Source organism: Leptinotarsa decemlineata, unplaced genomic scaffold (assembly GCF_025532065.1).
Source record: "Leptinotarsa decemlineata unplaced genomic scaffold, Ldec_3_MD MMD2_P_RNA_scaffold_14, whole genome shotgun sequence".
Lineage (NCBI taxonomy): Eukaryota > Metazoa > Arthropoda > Insecta > Coleoptera > Chrysomelidae > Leptinotarsa > Leptinotarsa decemlineata.
This window is the reverse complement of record NW_027412528.1, coordinates 1,576,524-1,595,586: the sequence shown is the minus strand read 5'-3', so window position 1 is coordinate 1,595,586 and position 19,063 is coordinate 1,576,524. Positions and strand designations below refer to the sequence as shown.

At 33.2% G+C, this 19,063-nt stretch overlaps 1 protein-coding gene across 6 annotated transcripts in view; it reads left to right on the top strand.

Moving 5' to 3' along the window:
• Positions 1 to 19,063, top strand: part of mbl (splicing regulator muscleblind) — a 684,538-nt gene that overhangs the window by 141,837 nt on the left and 523,638 nt on the right. Inside the window, exon 2 of one of the 6 annotated variants that reach the window (XM_074176484.1) lies at positions 4,182 to 4,197. The exons of the other annotated variants lie outside the window; for them this stretch is intronic. The gene's annotated coding sequence lies outside the window, so the exon portion shown is untranslated. The remainder of the gene's footprint in view (positions 1 to 4,181; positions 4,198 to 19,063) is intronic. 6 annotated transcript variants of the gene reach the window in all.

The window sequence follows — 19,063 nt, the reverse complement described above, 5'->3', positions numbered from 1 at the left end:
TTTCGACTTCATAAGTTTATCGAACGGCGTTTTTTTTCTATACAGGGCTAAACAAAACTCAGGATCACTTTTTTCTCAATTTTTTCAAATAGAACGCCCTGTACATAGGGCCATATCAGAATAGTCCACACTATGAGCTTTTTCCATCGAAAATGTATCTAATTCTTGAGAAAAGTATGAGAAGGTCACTAATTAAATGTATCTACAGTTTCACTTCGAACTTAAATTATTGTTTATATTGTAATAGACCAAAAAACTGCTTTGAATTAATCTATTTTTTTCTATTTCCGTTGGTTTCTCGCAATAGGACAATCCCTTAACAAGATAACAGAAATATAAGGAGAATTATGTCTGGGGACATTACTGCTTCAGCAGAAATGTATCAGTTGCGATTCTAAACAGTTCAGACAATCATCGATAATTTTTATTATCTTTTTTTTTCACTGAAACCACTTTCAAAAAATCTGGAATGGTATATTAATTTTTCTCCCGGAAGTGAAATTGTCTACCAAAAAAAAAGATAAATATCATCGTATTCTGGGAGATTGTGAAAAAAATTGTTTATTAGCCAGTAGAATGTATGCTGTCTGATATCCTAACTCAAGGTCTATACGACTAGAGTTTTTCGAGGGTTAAAGGAAGATTTGAGGAAATAGGTAGTGTCAAGTATAAATATAAGTACAACAAATGAAAAAAATGAATTAGCGGTGATGCTTTCAACAGTTGAAAATTATCATGTAGGTAAGAGGTCATACTTTCGTGAACAGAATGTTGATGAAAAAAACGTTTATCCAGTACGAATAGAATTACATTCGTCCACATACGAAAGTGATGGATTGGTAAGTAGACATAGTATGTAACTACTACTCAACAAAGAACCCACATTGGATGAGAGAAGTCTATAACCATAATAGATGATCGATAAATTGTTGGGGGGGTACAATTGGGGATCAAGTCATAGACCATATTTCTTTGATATGGACAAATTTGTTGGAGGTTGTATGGATTGATACAAGGCATAGGTTATATTACCAACATGATGGTTCGCCTTCCCACAACCAAAATTGAGTAAGGAGGCCCCTAGATTTCTATCTATGGAGATATGTTGAAGGGGGATTCTATCGACAGAAATCAACGACACCAGAAGACATGAAAAATAGGATCAGAGAAGTTTTTCAGTCTTTTACAAGATCAACTTCAATTGAAGTTTGAAGGGAAATTATTGATAGACTACACAGTAAAAATTGAAAACTCATAGTAAAGAACATTATCTCGATTTAAAGAAATCTTGCGCTCCTATGTTGATGAAGAAATATTTTTATAAACTGAGAAATATATTCTCTCAAGTTGAAGTTGAATCATTACTTCAAATGGAATGAATAAACGCTTCTTTCGAGTAAAAAAAATATTTCACCAAGATTGTGCATACATTTCAATAGAAATCATCACATTAGCTCAAGAGAGTAAATATGCATTATTTAGTCTGAGTCTGGGTTTTGAAAGAATGATATGTTGATTTGGAACACATTTAAACATTTAAATATCTCCATAGGAGAAATTAATTGTTTTCCTTTAAAGGGAAGCATTTTTCATTCAGACGTTTCTATTTGTATAAATCAAATAAAGTCATTTACTTCATCTAAGATGAACTTATGCTTCTGTTTATACACTGCCCCTCTCATATGGATGTCTTTAGTTACTTGAATCCAAAGTATATCATCTATAATGTGAACAGCTTAAGTGGTAAGAGAAGAAATTGAATAACACATTATAATCATGATTTGTTTATTTAAAGCAATTGCAAATCATAAATATTACCCTGAAAAAGCATATGATAAAAAACAAAACGTAATAGGTAATTGAATTTTCTTTGCTAATATTTGCTGTCGTATTCCAACCGGACACTATTGAGAGATTATACAGTTATACAAATAACAGAAATAAACATTCAATCAGAAAACATATATAAAAAAAGTCACTTATTCTTTATAAAGTGCAAATTAACAAATAAAATGAAATCGAAGCCTATAAACAACATTACAACTCAGACAAGAAAATTAATTAATTTATTAGTAACTTCACACAAATAAAGTTTTTTAAACTAAATGCCATTCTGGTAAATTACATTAAAAAAATCACTATCATCTATCAAGTTCTGCATTCTAGTTTTTCTTATCCACAATTACCGGAACATCATTTGGATTCTGAAACGAAAGAAGAAATCAGCACATCATATTTCAAATATCTAGAAAGGTAAAAATATGAAAAGAGCGGCCACTCAATTGAAAAAATATTTGTTTTTTATAAAAAACTGTTTAAGTGGGTTTATTCCGTTAACCAATCCAATTGTTGTCCACATACGAACGACAACACTGTAAATTTTAAACTTGTGTGAGGTATTATTGTTTAACATATGATTCCTAGCAAATTAAAAGGTTTAAGCACCTTGAATCCATTCCTTGATCAGAAATGAATAATCAATTCAAAAGACGTACCTCAAATTCCTTTGAAGTGGACAGAAGTCTTTACAGAAAAATTGTCTTTCAAAAAATATTCATTTTGGAACCGTTATAGGAATTCAAAGTGTTGTGTGAGTATCATCAGAGGATCAATGAAAAATATAAAATGTTTCATTTAAAAAATTTCTCTCATGATCATACAAACATACTTTAAGGTATATGATTCGCTATTTAAATAACAACATTCACTGTTTTCACGCTTTTGGAAATTTTTATTTCTGCTCTAGTGAGTTTGGTAATATTCATAACTATTTCTTACATTCCTAAAGGAAATATATTAAATAATTTCAGGCTGAGTAGGGTATATTCAATTTGTTCCCAATGAATGAAATAAAAAAATATTTCTGAAGTAATTACAGAAAGCAAACACGTTTCGGAATTCAACAAACATTTACATGTTGAAATCAGAAAGTGGCTGTCATATGTAGGTGCTTTTTATACCTACTGGTGCCTATATTAATATTTTTTGTATTATAATTTATTGTCGAAACAATAAGTACCTCTCTCGTTCAATATAAAAAATGAATTCGGTCCAAGAGAAAATCAAAGTTTATTTAGAGAAAATTTACTTATTTTCAAAAAAGATTAAATATATGTTCAAAACAAGAGATTAACGAATTTGAATCAACGTGGAGGATTTCTCAGTTCAAATTGATATACACTTGCAGAGCTTGTCAAATGTAATAATGCATGTGGGAAAAATTACGAAGCATTGATATAATTTTTGCAAAATGAGGGCAAAATTAAGAGTTGTTGTCAAAGTTCACCACTTTCTCTTTGGTTCTACGTATACAATATAGTACTAGCTGATATAGCGGAGTTTCTTTCTCAAATAACCCATACACCACAATTTTATTCAATGGGGAATGTTCCTCAATTTGGGTTATTACAGAAAATGCAAGTTTGAACCAAATAAAGTTGAGTTTAATTCATGGGTTTTTCAAATTCACTTCGAAATTTATTCAAATTGTTGGGCTTTAATTTTTAAAGGGATTTGTTTCTAATTCACATATTGGCAACAGCACCTATATCAAGGTAAAATAATTTATACGTACCTAGATATTCTACTTTTAAAAAGGAAAATTATCTTTATAAATCGACAATTAAGGCAAAATATAAATTATAGTTCAATACCACCTTCACAAGCCACATAAACAACAGTTGTTCTGTTATTTATTTATATTAGGTGCACAAAATGTCATATGTCACAGAATGTCTCGGAACTCGGAACATAAGTAAACAGAACAGCACGTCTCTGAAATATGTCATCTTTGTTTGTCTCATACAGGTAACAAATTCATTGTCCTTTATTAGCTATAACCGATGTTGCCAAATGGTGAAATAGAAACGAATCCCTTTAAATGTTGAATGCATTATTTCATTCCTCTTTTTTTAGTATTTGAAGAAAAAGGTTGAAATAATGAGTTTAAAATGCGTTGTTTTAGAGCTCTTTTATGAAAACTACTTAATTTTCGTCAGGAGGAACATTCTCCATTATAATACTTATACGTAATATGCAAAATAAATGTACATCTTCGTTTGAACTATGTCCGAATTCTAAATAAAAATAATTGTACCAGTGTTTCAACATAAATAGTGTTTTAAAATTTTGCATGCAATAAATTTCTTGATGATCGTATTTAAAACTTTTTTTTTTTTCAGAACTTCAAAAATTGAGGTAAGAATTTTTCCTATATTTTTTGCCTTCATAGGTTGACAAGCATAGCAGATCAAGTGTTTCCTCAACTCAAATACTCAAAATATACAATTCTTTAAGTTGAAAAAGGCCCAATCGCCTATCGATTTTTCCAAAAATGGATATTAGAAACATGGCGCATTCTGGCCCTTGTTGTACAAATTGAAGAAATCGGCCAAATTAATTTGGTTGATCCTGATAGATGAACATACACTCTTACTTTCAAGGTACATATTATTGTGTCTTGAGACATTTGTCTGAGGTTCGGAATATTCCTCTCATAATACCTTATCTAGGAGTTCACAAATACCGTATCAAAACAATATTTTCATTCAGTTGATCTGTTTAGTTTTCAATGAAGCAGTAGTGGATTAAGACAGACTATATGGTTTTTGCTGTGAAACAGCTGGGTGTTTGTTAAACATGGGGCAAAAATTTAAGGGACCATCTCTATCACATTAAACAGTACGAGTAACGCTTCTTTGTCACACATATTTACCTGCTCCAATTTTTTGAACTTCAAAGCCTGGCTATCGTTATACCTGGTTATCAAATTGGTGAAGGTCGATCTTACTTGGGATCTTATACTATATCAAGTAATGCACGATTTTTTTTTGCAAGAACCTGAGACGTCGATAATTTTTATAAGGACAAAAAAGTTTAATTACTCGATTGGGAATGGTTCCTTTAACAACATTAGTGAGAGATGGAGTAGGAAGCACAAGACTAGTAGATGATTGAATATTGAGCGGCTGAGTATTGAATCATTAAGAGTTGAGCTATTCTGCATTGAGACTAGTTGCGAGTTTCATGAAGCATCAACAGAGACGAAACTATTTAAATTGAAATTTCAAACGGAGCTTGAAGTGAGTTTTATTTTAGCCTGAAAAAATCTGAGTAAAATTGGAATTGGAAATTTTGGGAGGAGTACATTATTTCACCTCATATTTTCAGGATATCTTTTGTGTACAGTCCTCTACTTTGTTTCAATGCTGCTTTATCTTCACTGAAGGTGCCAATAAGTTTTCTGAAAATCAGAATTTGATAAGGGACTTTTTTTTCATCTATTTTCAATAAAGAATTATCAATGTAGTTTCAGTTAGTACAATGTAGTAAGTGGACTATGTTCTACTATGGTTGAAAGTGAACAAGAGAGCGAAGATATTAGATAGTTGGATTTTTCTATATTTTCAAGCGAAACGTTTTCATAAACTCCAACTATTGAATACGTTGATACATTTTTTCCACTATTTGAATCACCATCGAATGAATTAAGATTCTTTTTAATAATTTCACATTACTGTTTACTGGAATATTCGAGGGATTGTTCACCGTGTTAGAATCTAATAACTGAGTAAAAATTGATTTCGTGGTGTGAAATAACTTTGGGTTTCTAATCATCATAAGATTATGTTACGATGAAAAGTGGAACAAGATGAAAAAATCAAGCTTTGGCATGGAGATCTGAAGACGTTTGGCATCCTCGGCCATTTCGAATAAATCACTAGGATTCGTGCAGATCGTTTTCAAAGTTTTTGATTATTTAATTCTATTCGTATTAGTCATAATGACTCGATATTTTGTGAAAGCAACAAATGAAAAAAACCTTGAAACATTCAAAATAGTCACTCATGTATGGATGTAATAAAGTGCGAATTATGAATTTTAAAGTAAGTTTCTTCACCAAATCCTTTCTTCGTACAGCCTGTTGAATGATTTTTCAGCCTAAAATGAACAAATAATAAATTGCAATATTTTTTTAGTTCCGAGTATACAAGATGAATGAATATTGTCAAACGAATGAATGTACAATGTATTCAGAGAACGTAGAAAATATATCGAATATTTTTTTTTATTAGGTGAATATGAAAAATATGAGATAAGAAAATGTAAACAATCGGCATTGATGATAAAGTGATACATTTACACACCAAAGCTAAAAATATCTGTTAAACATCTGAGTAGTATTTGTCCAATTATGTAAGGGAGATTGAAAAAACTACACAAAAACCGTCATATTTTCACAGAAAAACAAAAAAAAAATTGGTTCGTATGTTCGTTGTTCAGTTTTTGATAAAATAGTGGACTGTAAGTAGATGCTGACAACATGAATGTTTTCTGTTTTTTTTATGAATTTCTATTTATTTCGAGGAAAGGGAAAGAATAAGGGAGATTATGATTTCCTACCTTGATATGGAAATCCAGGAGAGGGCACAACTTCATGATTTTCAAGCAAGCTGTGAGCTAAGTATTTCGTTATCGGCCGTGAATCGTCTTAGGGAATTTTCACTAATGAGTCGGGATGCGCAGATCACTTCATTCGAAAAATGGAATTCACAGTCGTATCGTATGAGAAAAATTATAGAGGATGTATTTAATTATGTTTAATATACACATGTATATAGATATACATTAGGGTGTTTCATTTATAGGCGATTTTTTTTCTCAGTTCTACCTGACGATCAGACAGTGCATAGAAAAAAATATTTCCGTTAGAATTCAGAAGTCAATTAGAGGATAAGCTCATTAAAAAATTCAATTTCCAACGTAAATAACACAGGAACATTTTTTTTCGGTTTCACCTCGATTTTTCGGTATCAAATTTTTTTTTAGAAAAAATGTATATGAAGCTTTTGTAGTAAATTCAATTTGCTCCAAAAAAGTTCTATGAGCAAATACTCCGATCAACAGTTTTTGAGCTGCAGAGTTGGAAAGGTGAATGTTAATAATCAGTGATAGCAAATTTTCTATCAATTGGAACTTTTGATTTTACAATAAATATTATTAACAATACATTCTACAGATACATTGAATTGTTAATTTTAGAAACGGCATTTTGTATTGTTGAATTTTAATCCATAGTTACTATGAAATCATAATATCAATGTAATAAAATTGAAATTTTCGCGCAAATTTTAATTTTCAAACTCCTAGTTTTACTCGAACTACCGTCTGTGTATTTGGGAAACCGTTCCACGGAAAACACTACTTTTGAAGATCCTGGAGCAACACACCATGCACGATGACTTTCGAAAGCCATTTGTTGCTTGAAAATTTTCCTGTTCTAAGAATAATTTTCCCTTTGTTTTGACCCACGATTGTTTTATCGTGAGTATGAACGCTCAATGCACACAAGAATTACAATAACTCTGGTGAAAAGATAGGATGAGAAAAATAACTAGCTAGATGTACTGTGGACAAGACAAGATTTAATTCTAACTGTACTGTTACAGGGTTTGAAACGTAATGCATTGAATTTTACACAAAATGCAATGTTTCACATCGATAGGTATTTTAGAGAAGGGGTTTCAGATTGGTCTTTGGAGGGATAAACGAAGGTTTGGATTAACACAGGTAGGCGAGATCATAATAGCGGGTAATTTCCAAGATAAGGGATACAAGGAATAATTTAGTAATTAAAAATGTACGGGTTGCCTGAGAAAAAATATTTGAGAATATTGAATTTTATGAGCATAAGTGAATTAGAAAGACCCATAAATTTGAGACCAATGGAAAACCCCGAATATGAATAATGAAAAATTAAATAACTTTAACAAGATTAGTTAACAATACATAAAATAAAAATAATGCCATAAAACATTCTGTTTTGTTGTACAAATTTTAGAGCTGGCAAATCTAGGCTAAATACTAAAAAATTAACGTTGACTTGAAGAACATAATAATTTCGATAGTGAGATTTTGAGACCGAACATACCGCCACCCAGGAACTCTCCAAGTTCAATAAAATAAAATAGAGCCATTAGTTGACGGGTAGAGGGCAAATTTTTTTAGTACAGTGTTTGTACTCACCACCTTTGGTTCTTAGAGTCACTACACGCACAATGCCGTCTTCTCCTGGATGGATTGCGGTAATTCTATACATGGGCCAAACAAGTGGGGGTAGATTGTCTTCATGGATCAGAACCATATGTCCAACTCATCCTGCTAGTTGGTTGGATTGGTCTCATTGTTATAATTGTTATTATTATTAGAGTTAGCATAGTTTTCGTTGCGATTATTATGATTAAATTCATCAGATGTGTTATAGTTATTAGTTGCGTTATTATTGTGGTTATGATTACTATTACGATTATAATTGTGATTATTATTAGGATTGTTGTGAATATTTCTTTTGTTACTATTTCGCGAATCAAAATGCGAAAGAGTGTGGTGTTTTAGTTGACCGTTGCGACAATTAGTGGACGTGCAATGAGATGGACGATGCCCTTTACGAAGACAATTGATGCCCTATCCTTCTTTTTTGGCAATTTGAAATCGCTGTAAAGGATTGAGCGCGAGAAATTTCGGACAAAGATTAGTTAAGTGACTCTCATTGCAATAGAGACACCGAATTGGCGATGTTGATGTTACATATGCCTTTTGAGATTGAGTATTAGGTCGAGGATTTGAGGTCTTGGGATGATTATTAGAATTGCCTGACCTTGAAGACTGAGTCTGAAGCCGTGTACTTTGGAGTTGAGCTCGTTTATTGATGAAACTGATCATTTGTTCAACGGTAGGATTTTGAAAGTCGTTACTGATATCATTCCACCTTTCAAAACAGCAATCGAATTCATCGCGAAATAGAACTATTAATGAGTCCCAATAGTTAGTAGGCTCACCTCAAGATTGAAGAGCTCTCATATTTTTCTGAAACTGATCTAGAAAGGCGCTAGTCGAAAAATCTTTTGAAATTGAAGGTAAATCAATTAGTGATTTAATATAAGCATGGCGAATAAATTTACGATCGTCGTATTTTTCTTTTAACAAGTACCATGCAGTTTCATAGTTTTGAGCCGATGATTCGATTGATGAAATGACCTGTGATGCTTCGTCTGAAAGGCAGCCTTTCAAATAGAATAATTTTCGAATTGTAGGTATACTACTGTCTTGGTGGACAAGTGAGTTGAAAAGATCGTGAAATTCTTTCCAGTTATCAATAGAACCGTGAAACATGGGTAAATTCATAGTAGGCAAACAAGGGTTGAAAAATAAGTTAGATGTTGCTTGAAAAATAGGTTCAGTCGCTGCAGAAGCTGCTGCTTGTGCTATAGACTCGTTCAATAGAGTATTGTTTTCATTGCTAAAAGAATTGGCTTCACCTTTTATTTGTTCCGCTTGCTGATTAGATAAAGAAAGCGAAGGAGACTTTGAATTTGGCGCTTCTGTATCCACTATAGGTGCCGTACTACTTGTAGATTGCTACTGTGGTTGTCCGCGAGTAGCTAGTAGATTTGAGGCAATAGAAAACGTATCAAAATATAGTTCTTCAAAATTTGTGCGATAATCGCTTAATTCTTCCGATTCTTCAAGAATTAATTCAAGTTCCGATTGACAGGTCTCGAACAGTTCAAGAGTTGTTTCTATTTTTTTATACCGTTTTTCTAGGGCAGGAAAGTCTTTTGATGGATCGAAACGCGATAAGAATTTTTCATAATTTGTAAGAGATCGCTGGGCAACTCCACGTTTGGTTTTTAATGCTTTCATTTTCTCGACAGACATTTTTAATGCTTAATCAATTACTGAACAAAAAATAAAGAATGTTTATAAGATTATTTATTTATATGGATAGTTATTTGTTTTGATCATTTAAGTTTGATCTCATAGAATTTATTCTAATAAAAAAATGAATTGATTGAGTGAAAATGATAATCGAAAGGATATATTGAACAATGAAAGAATATATGAGTAGGATAAGATAGGATTGTCCAAATGACTTACCGTCACCACTGACGATTTTGACAAGATATCGATGTTGTTGGCCGTGAATTCGTTGGATAGATTGATAACCGCTGCTTGGGCTGGTGTACGCAATGGATTTTTAGCACTTGAAATCCTGGAACTGGTATGCTGCTGCTTCGGGTTGTGCGAGATTGCACTGATGTCGATAGAACGATGTTTACTGTTCACTTACAGTTTCAAGTGAAAACTTGAAATTTATTATGAATATTTTTAATCAATTTTTAAAATACCCTGCTCGAAGGATCAATATTTTGACCCACGATTGTTTTATCGTGAGTATGAATGCTCAATGCACACAAGAATTACAATAACACTGGTGAAAAGATAGGATAAGAAAAATAACTAGCTAAATATACTGTAGACAAGACAAGATTCAATTCTGACTGTACTGTTACAAAATTTGAAACGTTATGAATTGAATTTTACACAAAATGCAATGTTTCACATCGATAGGTATTTTAGAGAAGGGGTTTCAGATTGGTCTTTGAAGGGATAAACGAAGGTTTGGATTAATATAGGTAGGCGAGATCATAATAGTGGGTAATTCCCAAGATAAGGGATACAAGGAATAATTGAGTAATTAAAAATGTACGGGTTGCTTGAGAAAATATATTTGAAAATATTGAATTTTATGAGCATAAGTGGATTAGAAAGACCCGTAAATTTGAGACCAATGGAAAACCCCGATTATGAATTATGAAAAATTAAATAACTTGAACAAGATCAGTTAACAATACATAAAATGAAAATAATGCCATAAAACGTTCTGTTTTGTTGTACAAATTTTAGAGCTGGCAAATCTAGGATAAATACTAAAAAAATTATGATTGACTTGAAAAACATAGTGAGATTTTGAGACCGAACACCCTTAGCAGAGTAGAAAGCCAAGGACTCCGTCATTTCGATATTTATTTTATGTATAAGCATGGTATTGTGCGCCTTTTTTAATTCAAGCACCGCAACAAAAGTTAGATTTTTTTTAAGTTATTGGAATATAAAATAAGAAAATTTCAGAAGCAGCGTCTAAAAAATTTAGCAGTAATCTCTGATTGTTGTCTCGATGATAATGTAGATCAAATTTAAATTGAAATTATCGAATCAATGAATCAAAAAGCTAGCGAAACTATAAATTTAAAACATGGTAATATCAAAAAAGTCAAAATTGATTTCTTCATGACTAAAAATTTGTAGGATTCGAGCAATTTCAACTTCCCACTGAATTTCCAAAATTACATCCAAATCAATGGAAATCTGATAGAGATTATAATACATGCTCAACAATTTTGAAAAATTTACGCGTCGTTAATAATACTAATTACATAATACCACCTTAAGGGAGAAGAGCTTATCCAGCATCGCAGGCGCCATTTTATGCCGATGTTACTGAATCGACTTAAAGACACAACTCAATTTATACAGGTCAACGGGTCAACCCAAAAAATTGAAATTTGGGATAGTGAAATTAATGCATGAATACTTTATTCTGGGGGTGTCTTGTGACACATCTTTTTGAAGCTCTTGACAATTGCTTCAAAACTCTAGAATATAATGTCAATATCTTCACTACAAAATGGCGGAACTTTTAATAATTGTCTGAATACATCGACATTTAACTACACAATATGAGGTAATTAGCTTGAGGTCAGTTCAGAAGATGCTCGAAATGGTTGCCTTGAATTTCTTGACATATGAATAGCCTATCCAATATTTCACGCCGAACATTTTCGAACACAGTGAAGTCAATATCTCTGCAAACATTTATTATTCTCTGCCGTATATCAAATATTGAAGCAAGTTCAGTTTCGTACACCTTTTACTTCGAATAGCCCCATAAAAAAAGTCCAGAGGTGTCAAATCTGGCGAGCGGGCTGGCCATTCTCTAGGACCCCGACGGCCAATCCAACGACCGGGAAAAGTAGTATCCATATAGTTTCTTACTTGTCTGGAGTAATGTGGTGGTGCTCCATCTTGTTAGAATACAATATCCATATCGAATTCATTAGGATTCGCTTCGACAATTTCAGTGATGTGAGGGTCAACAGTAGTTTCCAACATATTCAAATACAGTTCCCCCGTTAAATTTTGATCAGTAAATATAGGTCCTAATATAATGGTTTCCCAATATTCCTGCCCAAACATTATTTTTTTCTGGATATTGAGTATGTGTTTCCCGGAAAACGTGAGGGCTGGTGTCACTCCAATAACGGCAATTTTGTCTGTGAATATTGTCGTTTAAAAATATGTACATTCGTCACTAAAACAAATATTGTGGAGATAGGTAGAATGCTTTGCAATGGATTCCGTCATGAATCCATGCAATTGGTGTACCATTTTAATTTTGTATGGATGATACCTATTCCACTTCAAAAATCTCCACACAGTATAAGGAGACACGCACAAACATTCGCGACGGAATAATTAGACTGTTCAGGATTTACTACCATGTCACCAATTATTTGCACTTGCTGTTCTTCCAGAGTGGACGGGGACTTTTTGTTATGTACACTACCGGTAGTTGTGAATTTGGATACAAACAAGTTCCTTCAAATATTTTCTACAGATAGGACGATTCGGAAAACGTTCACTGAAAATCCATTCGGTCTCGTGAATATTACGCGACGCACCGTAAATAAAAATCGCTTCAATTTTCCTTCCAATGGACGAGAGATGATCATTTTAGAGATCGTTAACGTGGTATCTTTCTACTAGTAATACCGAAAACTAGATGAGAATATTCTAACTGAACAATGATGTTCATTATCGTACTGACATTTTTGGTCGTTTTTATAAACAAAAAATAACTTAACAAACCTCATCGGGTTGTTGGGATTGCCATATGACAGATATAAAGGAATATTTTTAAAAATATCGTTATTAATGTGTTCAGGAAATTATTAAATGTTCCGCCATTTTGTATTAGGTGAAAATAATGACTTGATATTCTAGGGTTGTGAAGTATTCGTCCGGAGCTTCAAAATGATGTGTCACAAGACCCCCCTTTTCATTATTTTTTTCCCAGATGGCGCCCAGTCGCCATCCTGAAAGTTTCATCTGTCAATTTCACTTCAAAATAAAGTATTCATTCATTCATATTTCATTATCCCAAATTTAAATTTTTTTGAGTTGACCCGTTTAAAAAATAAAAGGGGGGGCAAAGAAATGCACTGTATATCAGTCATTTGCTAGATTTCATACAGTTAACATCTCTGTGAAATGGGAATTTTCAGTTTGTATTCAAAATATATTTTTTTTAAATGGCACTTTGCGTGTACGTTGATATATTTTAAAGCTGAACGTGTTCAATCGATGAAATCGTATAATCGGAATTTAACTTTTAATGCAATGCAATTCATAACGATTCATACACGTACATTCAAGTTTATATTTATTCACTAAACACAAATCATAGTCTATAAAAACAATTTTTTAACGTCAAACCGTCAACTTTCCAGCTCTACGACTCTAAACTGTTTATTGGAGAGTGTTAGCTCAAAGGAACTTTTTTGTAGCAAATTCAATTCCCCACAATATTTGCACACTCATTTTTTCCCAAAAAAATGTGATATCGACAAATCAAGAATAAACCGAAAAAAAATTGTTGCTGTGTTATTTACATACCTATGAAATCGAATTTTTGAATGTGCGAAGCCTCTAATTTACTTAAAAAAATATTCCAACGGAATTTTTTTTTCTATAAATCATCAGATTGTCAGGTTTAAAAAAATCTGAAGCTGGGATGATTCTGCAACCGTGTTAGGAATCACACGTTAAAAGGTAAGACCTCGTTAGTCCTTAGCTCGCACAAGTTCTCAACTTCTGAGAGTTGTCGTTCGTATGGGGGCGACAGTTGATTAACTGAAAAACGTATTTTTTTTGAACATATATCAGTAATTATTGTGATTGATTGTGAGACGGAGACAATGAGCTGATGGTGTGAGAAATAGGATACATACGTTTTCGAATGAGAATTTGAAAGATATCTTGAGAAAACTGCATCGATTGTTCTTCCATGTCTTGTGGTAGGCCAGGTAGGCTCATTGGTTATTATTCATTTGTAGTTCTAATTTATCTTGTATAAAGTTTACCAAGAGTTTTCCATCTTCGGACGCGAAATCAACATTGAAATCTTCCGCTGAAATTAATGGCAACGTATGATAGTTTTCTCTTAATTCTTCGAGCCTACTCGACCGTAAATTTGTGTTCGCACCATTCCATCTGTTGCTCCTACATACTATACGAAACGTAACTCTCTCTTTCAATCTTCTCTTTCAATTTTCGTTCGCCTCGCTCGATCACACTTTGTAACGCTCTCGTCACACAGTCCCCAGCTTTTCCCCCCAGTCAAATGCACGTAAAGAAGTTTTACTTCAACGTTTGTGCACGATCACACTTTTCGTAACGCTTTCGTCATACATTCACCAGCTTACTCCCCAAGTGAAGCGCGCGTTAAGAAGTTTTACTTCACAACAAAAAATGAATAATTTTCAGAATAACTTGCATTTTTTGAAATAAACTACTGCTTTGATGAATATTTTTCTGACTTCTTCTTTGCCTGATAGACAACTTTCAGTTTCATGCTAATAATCGATATTGATTAAAAATTCATATGCAATGTTAATTACTTGCAGATAACTCATTCGCTAAAACCAAGGATATTCCATAACCCTAGTATCTTCATATAGTCCTACAAAAAACATTGCAATTGTCCTTGACCCCTAAATAAAATAGTCAAGGTTTGTTTGAAGGGTAGCGGCCCTCTGCCGACCCTTGAATTTTTTATAAGGGAAATTTTTCAATTAAAATGTTTTCGAGGACGAAAAACATAGGAAGATCAATTCCTCAATTCTCATGAAGATCTTCTACCATCTCATTAGTCAGCTGAGAATACATCATTGAAATATACTTTTATTGAAGTTCCAAATTAGTATCTCCATTTTCATAAAATTCATCATCAGACATTGAAGATTCTTCCTCCAATTCTTCATCATCACTGCGGTATTCTCGCTGAAACCAATGAAATTCCAACGTATTTTCATTTTGATGCCAGCCATTTTTCTATGGTATCAAGGAACTAGGAAAACGCAAATGATTATCACACGAAACAGTTTTAATATCAAACTTTTGTCGTCTTTTTCTGTGTGGTCTCATTATTGTCTTGATCTTCTCCTTCTTCAACGAATACTTCTTTTTCTGTTTCTTCCTCACCAACGTTCTTCTACTAAATAATCAGCTTGAAATAAATTTTGGTGAATGAGAGTCTTGTTTAGCTCCGAAATCATTACTAAGAGTCCACATGGGTGCTGTAGGTCACGTGATCTCATGAGAGCCAATCGCATTGCAGTAACCCTGAATGAGAGGTACGGCCGATACAGGCTCTCTCGCACCTCAAACTACGTATAATGCTGTTCACCCGCACTCAAATGAAACTCTCTTGCAGTTGGCAGGTGAAAAATTCTATCAAATCGATCTGGCTTTTCGAAATCACTCTTGTCTCTCAGTATCTATATTAGTCTTCCAAAACGCCAGTGTGCCATGAACATTTTTTTAATTCATTTGAAAAATCATTTTTCAATAGTCTAGGTAACATAATATACCAATTGTTCTAGCTTTTTATTTCTCAATTCCTTAAATATTTAACTCGAAGATATAAAAATTTCAAAATGCCTCAAAAACTCCTTTTCAATTAAAAACATTTCCTCATAAAAAAATTCAAGTGTTGGCAGAGGGCGCTGCCCTTCAGCTAGACCTCGAGTATCTCATTTAAGAAAATCACAATTTTTTTTTTAGTGCCTCAAGATCCTACCCAAAATTGTTCACCAGCTCTCACACTAATAAGTCACCTCGTAGATTCGAGTACCGTACAGCAATAAAAAGTATTAAAATATTGGCCATTCATGAAATATTGTTAACATCACATAAAAAAATTAATGCAGAGACTCGGACTGTCGAAAGATAGTGTGTGTCGCTTCTCTTTGGAAAATGATGAAACTTTGCACATACTTTGTGCCTGTCCCACTGCGGACCGAATCAGTTTTTCAGAGTTTGGTAGAACCACACTTCTACCATCTGACCTGGAAGATCACTCAACATACATATAAACTAATCGGCTTCGTCAAGAAGGTGAGTTTATTCGATGGACTACTTATGAATAGGTTTGAGCCACAATAAACCCTTGCGGGAGGGTCAAATAAGCCCACTCACTTTTGACACAACCTAACCTGTTTTCATTTCCACCCAATTTCCTGCGCCTCTTCAAGTGACATTTGAATTATTATTCCAGGAATCTAGGGTAATCTCTTTCGTATCGTTGTCACTGTGCCCTAAAAGTTAAAATGAATAATGATCAATATGAAAGCAAAACGCTAACAGAGTATGATTTGCCACAGCTTATTAAGGCCTCTGTATGATACTCTATCTGGTCCACCCCTTGTATCGCAAATGGGTCGCAAACAAAAAAAATTATGAACATTCTGGTCGTTTTCTCCCTGCAGTGGCGTGCGTTTGGCTATTCAATCAAAAATACTAATAACTATAACTATATTTATTATTCATTTATATACAATTAACATTGTTATGACATTTTAATATTCACCTAATAATAAATAGGTATGCTTATTTAAAAAGATATTAACAATGAGCAAAAATTATGGTGTGTTATCATCAGATGAATTCGATGAATCTTCATCAGATTTCCATATGTTGTTCTATTCTTTTACAACATGTTCAATACTTTTTCGTCAGTTTTCGGAATCGACAAGAGTATTTGAAATATTTTATTTTTATCGTCGTGTTTTTTCTTGCAACGAAACCCTTTACTTGACCCAAACGAGTTCATAAAATTAGGTTCGCAATGATAAGGGGGCAGACGTAAAATAGTAACATTTCATGTTGTCGACTACGAGCTTCAATTGAATACATTATGGACAATAGTTTTTTTTCACCACATTTTCATCAAATAGTAATGTTTTTTGTCAAAGCATCTCGATGATATCTGCATTTCCCCAAGCTGTGACTTTTCTTTCACCTTTTCTGGAATGATAACTTGCATTATCCATCACCATGAACAAAGTTGTATGGAATGGGGTCTGAAATTTGCTCAAAATATTCTCAAAACACCTCGCCGTTCATGTCGGCATAGTAATCGCCAGAATGTTTTGACTCAAGCATCAATAAATCACCCTTAACAAAACAATCAACACTTCAAATGATATGTCGCTTTCCCTTTCCAGAACGCGACTTTATTCCTTCTAAAACTGCTTGACACGAGCTTGTAATGTTTTTGGTTTCGTCACATCTTTACACCAAATTTCGTCCAGATAAATCTTTCTATTCTCACGTCGAAACTCTCTTACCTGCCGTAGGTATAGTTTTCTTCAGCATTTTTGATTTTATGTTTTGTTTTCCCAGCTGAAATTTAATTCCTTCAAAATTTTCCACAATTTCTTTCTGCCTATCATTAAATACATACTTTATAGTCTTCTTTCAAGGCTCCCATTCTTTTGTGAAGTGTCGGTATTTTTTTCTTGAAATATAATGAATGTACTGTTCTACTAATTGCATGTTTGAAGTTTTCATCAACAGGCATCATTTTTGCATTTAAATAATACATTTCTACCGCAGAGTATCAACGGTATACGAAGGATTTTGGTGTATGAGAGCGTCATACGCGATGCGCGTTTCATCAACCAAGTTGGCGTCTTGAGGAGATGTTCAGCTTTGGTGAAACGCGCGTCGTGAGAGTTTTGCACTTCTGATGATTGGGAAATGCTTGTTTTGTATTTTTCATATGCTAGAGTATCCAGTTTTATCTTTTATTTCAATAACAATACGATTAAGACGCAAGGGTTTTATTAATAATCCATATTCTTCAGTTAATAAAGTACATAATTAAAGCCTATCAGATCGGATCGAATCATGACGGCATCTTCTTTTCCAGGAAAACTGAATATATTTCAGGTACGCTTGGTTTACAGGTGATCGATCTGTGCAGTTATGTGATACTAAGTATGTTTAGAATTAAAGTGCAATGTGTCGAGACGCGATCTGTCATGACGGCGATCGGTCGATTCCCATCGACGTCAGAACGATGGTGGGGTTATGACGCGTCAAAACACTCCACACTAGTATGTTTCTAATCTGACGCGTTAACTAGCTAAAGAATAGTCGTTTGCATTTATTAGTTCACTAGATGTCGGACAAACTTATTGAATTTGTTAGAAAATACGAAGTGTTGTTTGATCGAAAATGTCAAATCAAATTGATTTTTTGACATCCTGAAATATTGATGAAATTTTTCTTCGTCACACTCTAGTTCTTTCACTAGCAAATGATAATCATTTCGACTACCTCTCAGATCATTTACTGGATGGACCCAACATTTTTTCTTCTTTCTTTTCTTTTTAAGTAAACTTAACATTAGCAGACACGCAAGGTTTTCTTCAATATCACTATCCGAATCGGAGGAAAACATTGTAGATGCTCGCATGCATTTACTCCAAATGCCACCACTGTAGTGACTCGAAATAACGTCAGAGCGCGCCCCAACACGACAGAATAGTCTGCACACTCGCCATCACGTCATAGAGCATCACAACACACCACAATATAATAATGTAAATCCAGCTTAAGAAGTGCGTTTCATAAAAAGTTTTGAACATTTTAATCGAAACTCAAAAGTAAAATCATACAACTATATAAAGTCTTTTGAATTTTTTTTATCAAATCATACAACAACATTGAATGTTTGAAATGAATTCTACATTTTTCACGTAATCCAAAGCATTTCGGGAAAGAAGTTATTGTAAAGAAAAAAAAGTATGTAAGAATATATCTCCAAATTCTGTACACTTATTGACCAGTGTAGATGAGAAGCTCAAAACAGCATTTTTTATCAAGAAATAATTACCATAGTGTATACCATTGAAAATATTTTTTTAGGTTATTACTTCGATGTGCATCACCCGTTTTAGTAAACTATTTAGCAGTACCTAATGAAAAATTGAATTGGAAATTTGACCTATTCGAGAATTTCCTAAGTTATATGCGTTTGAAAAAAATGAATGTATTCCAACCTTTTCGTGCACACTGTATATCATACAAATCAATG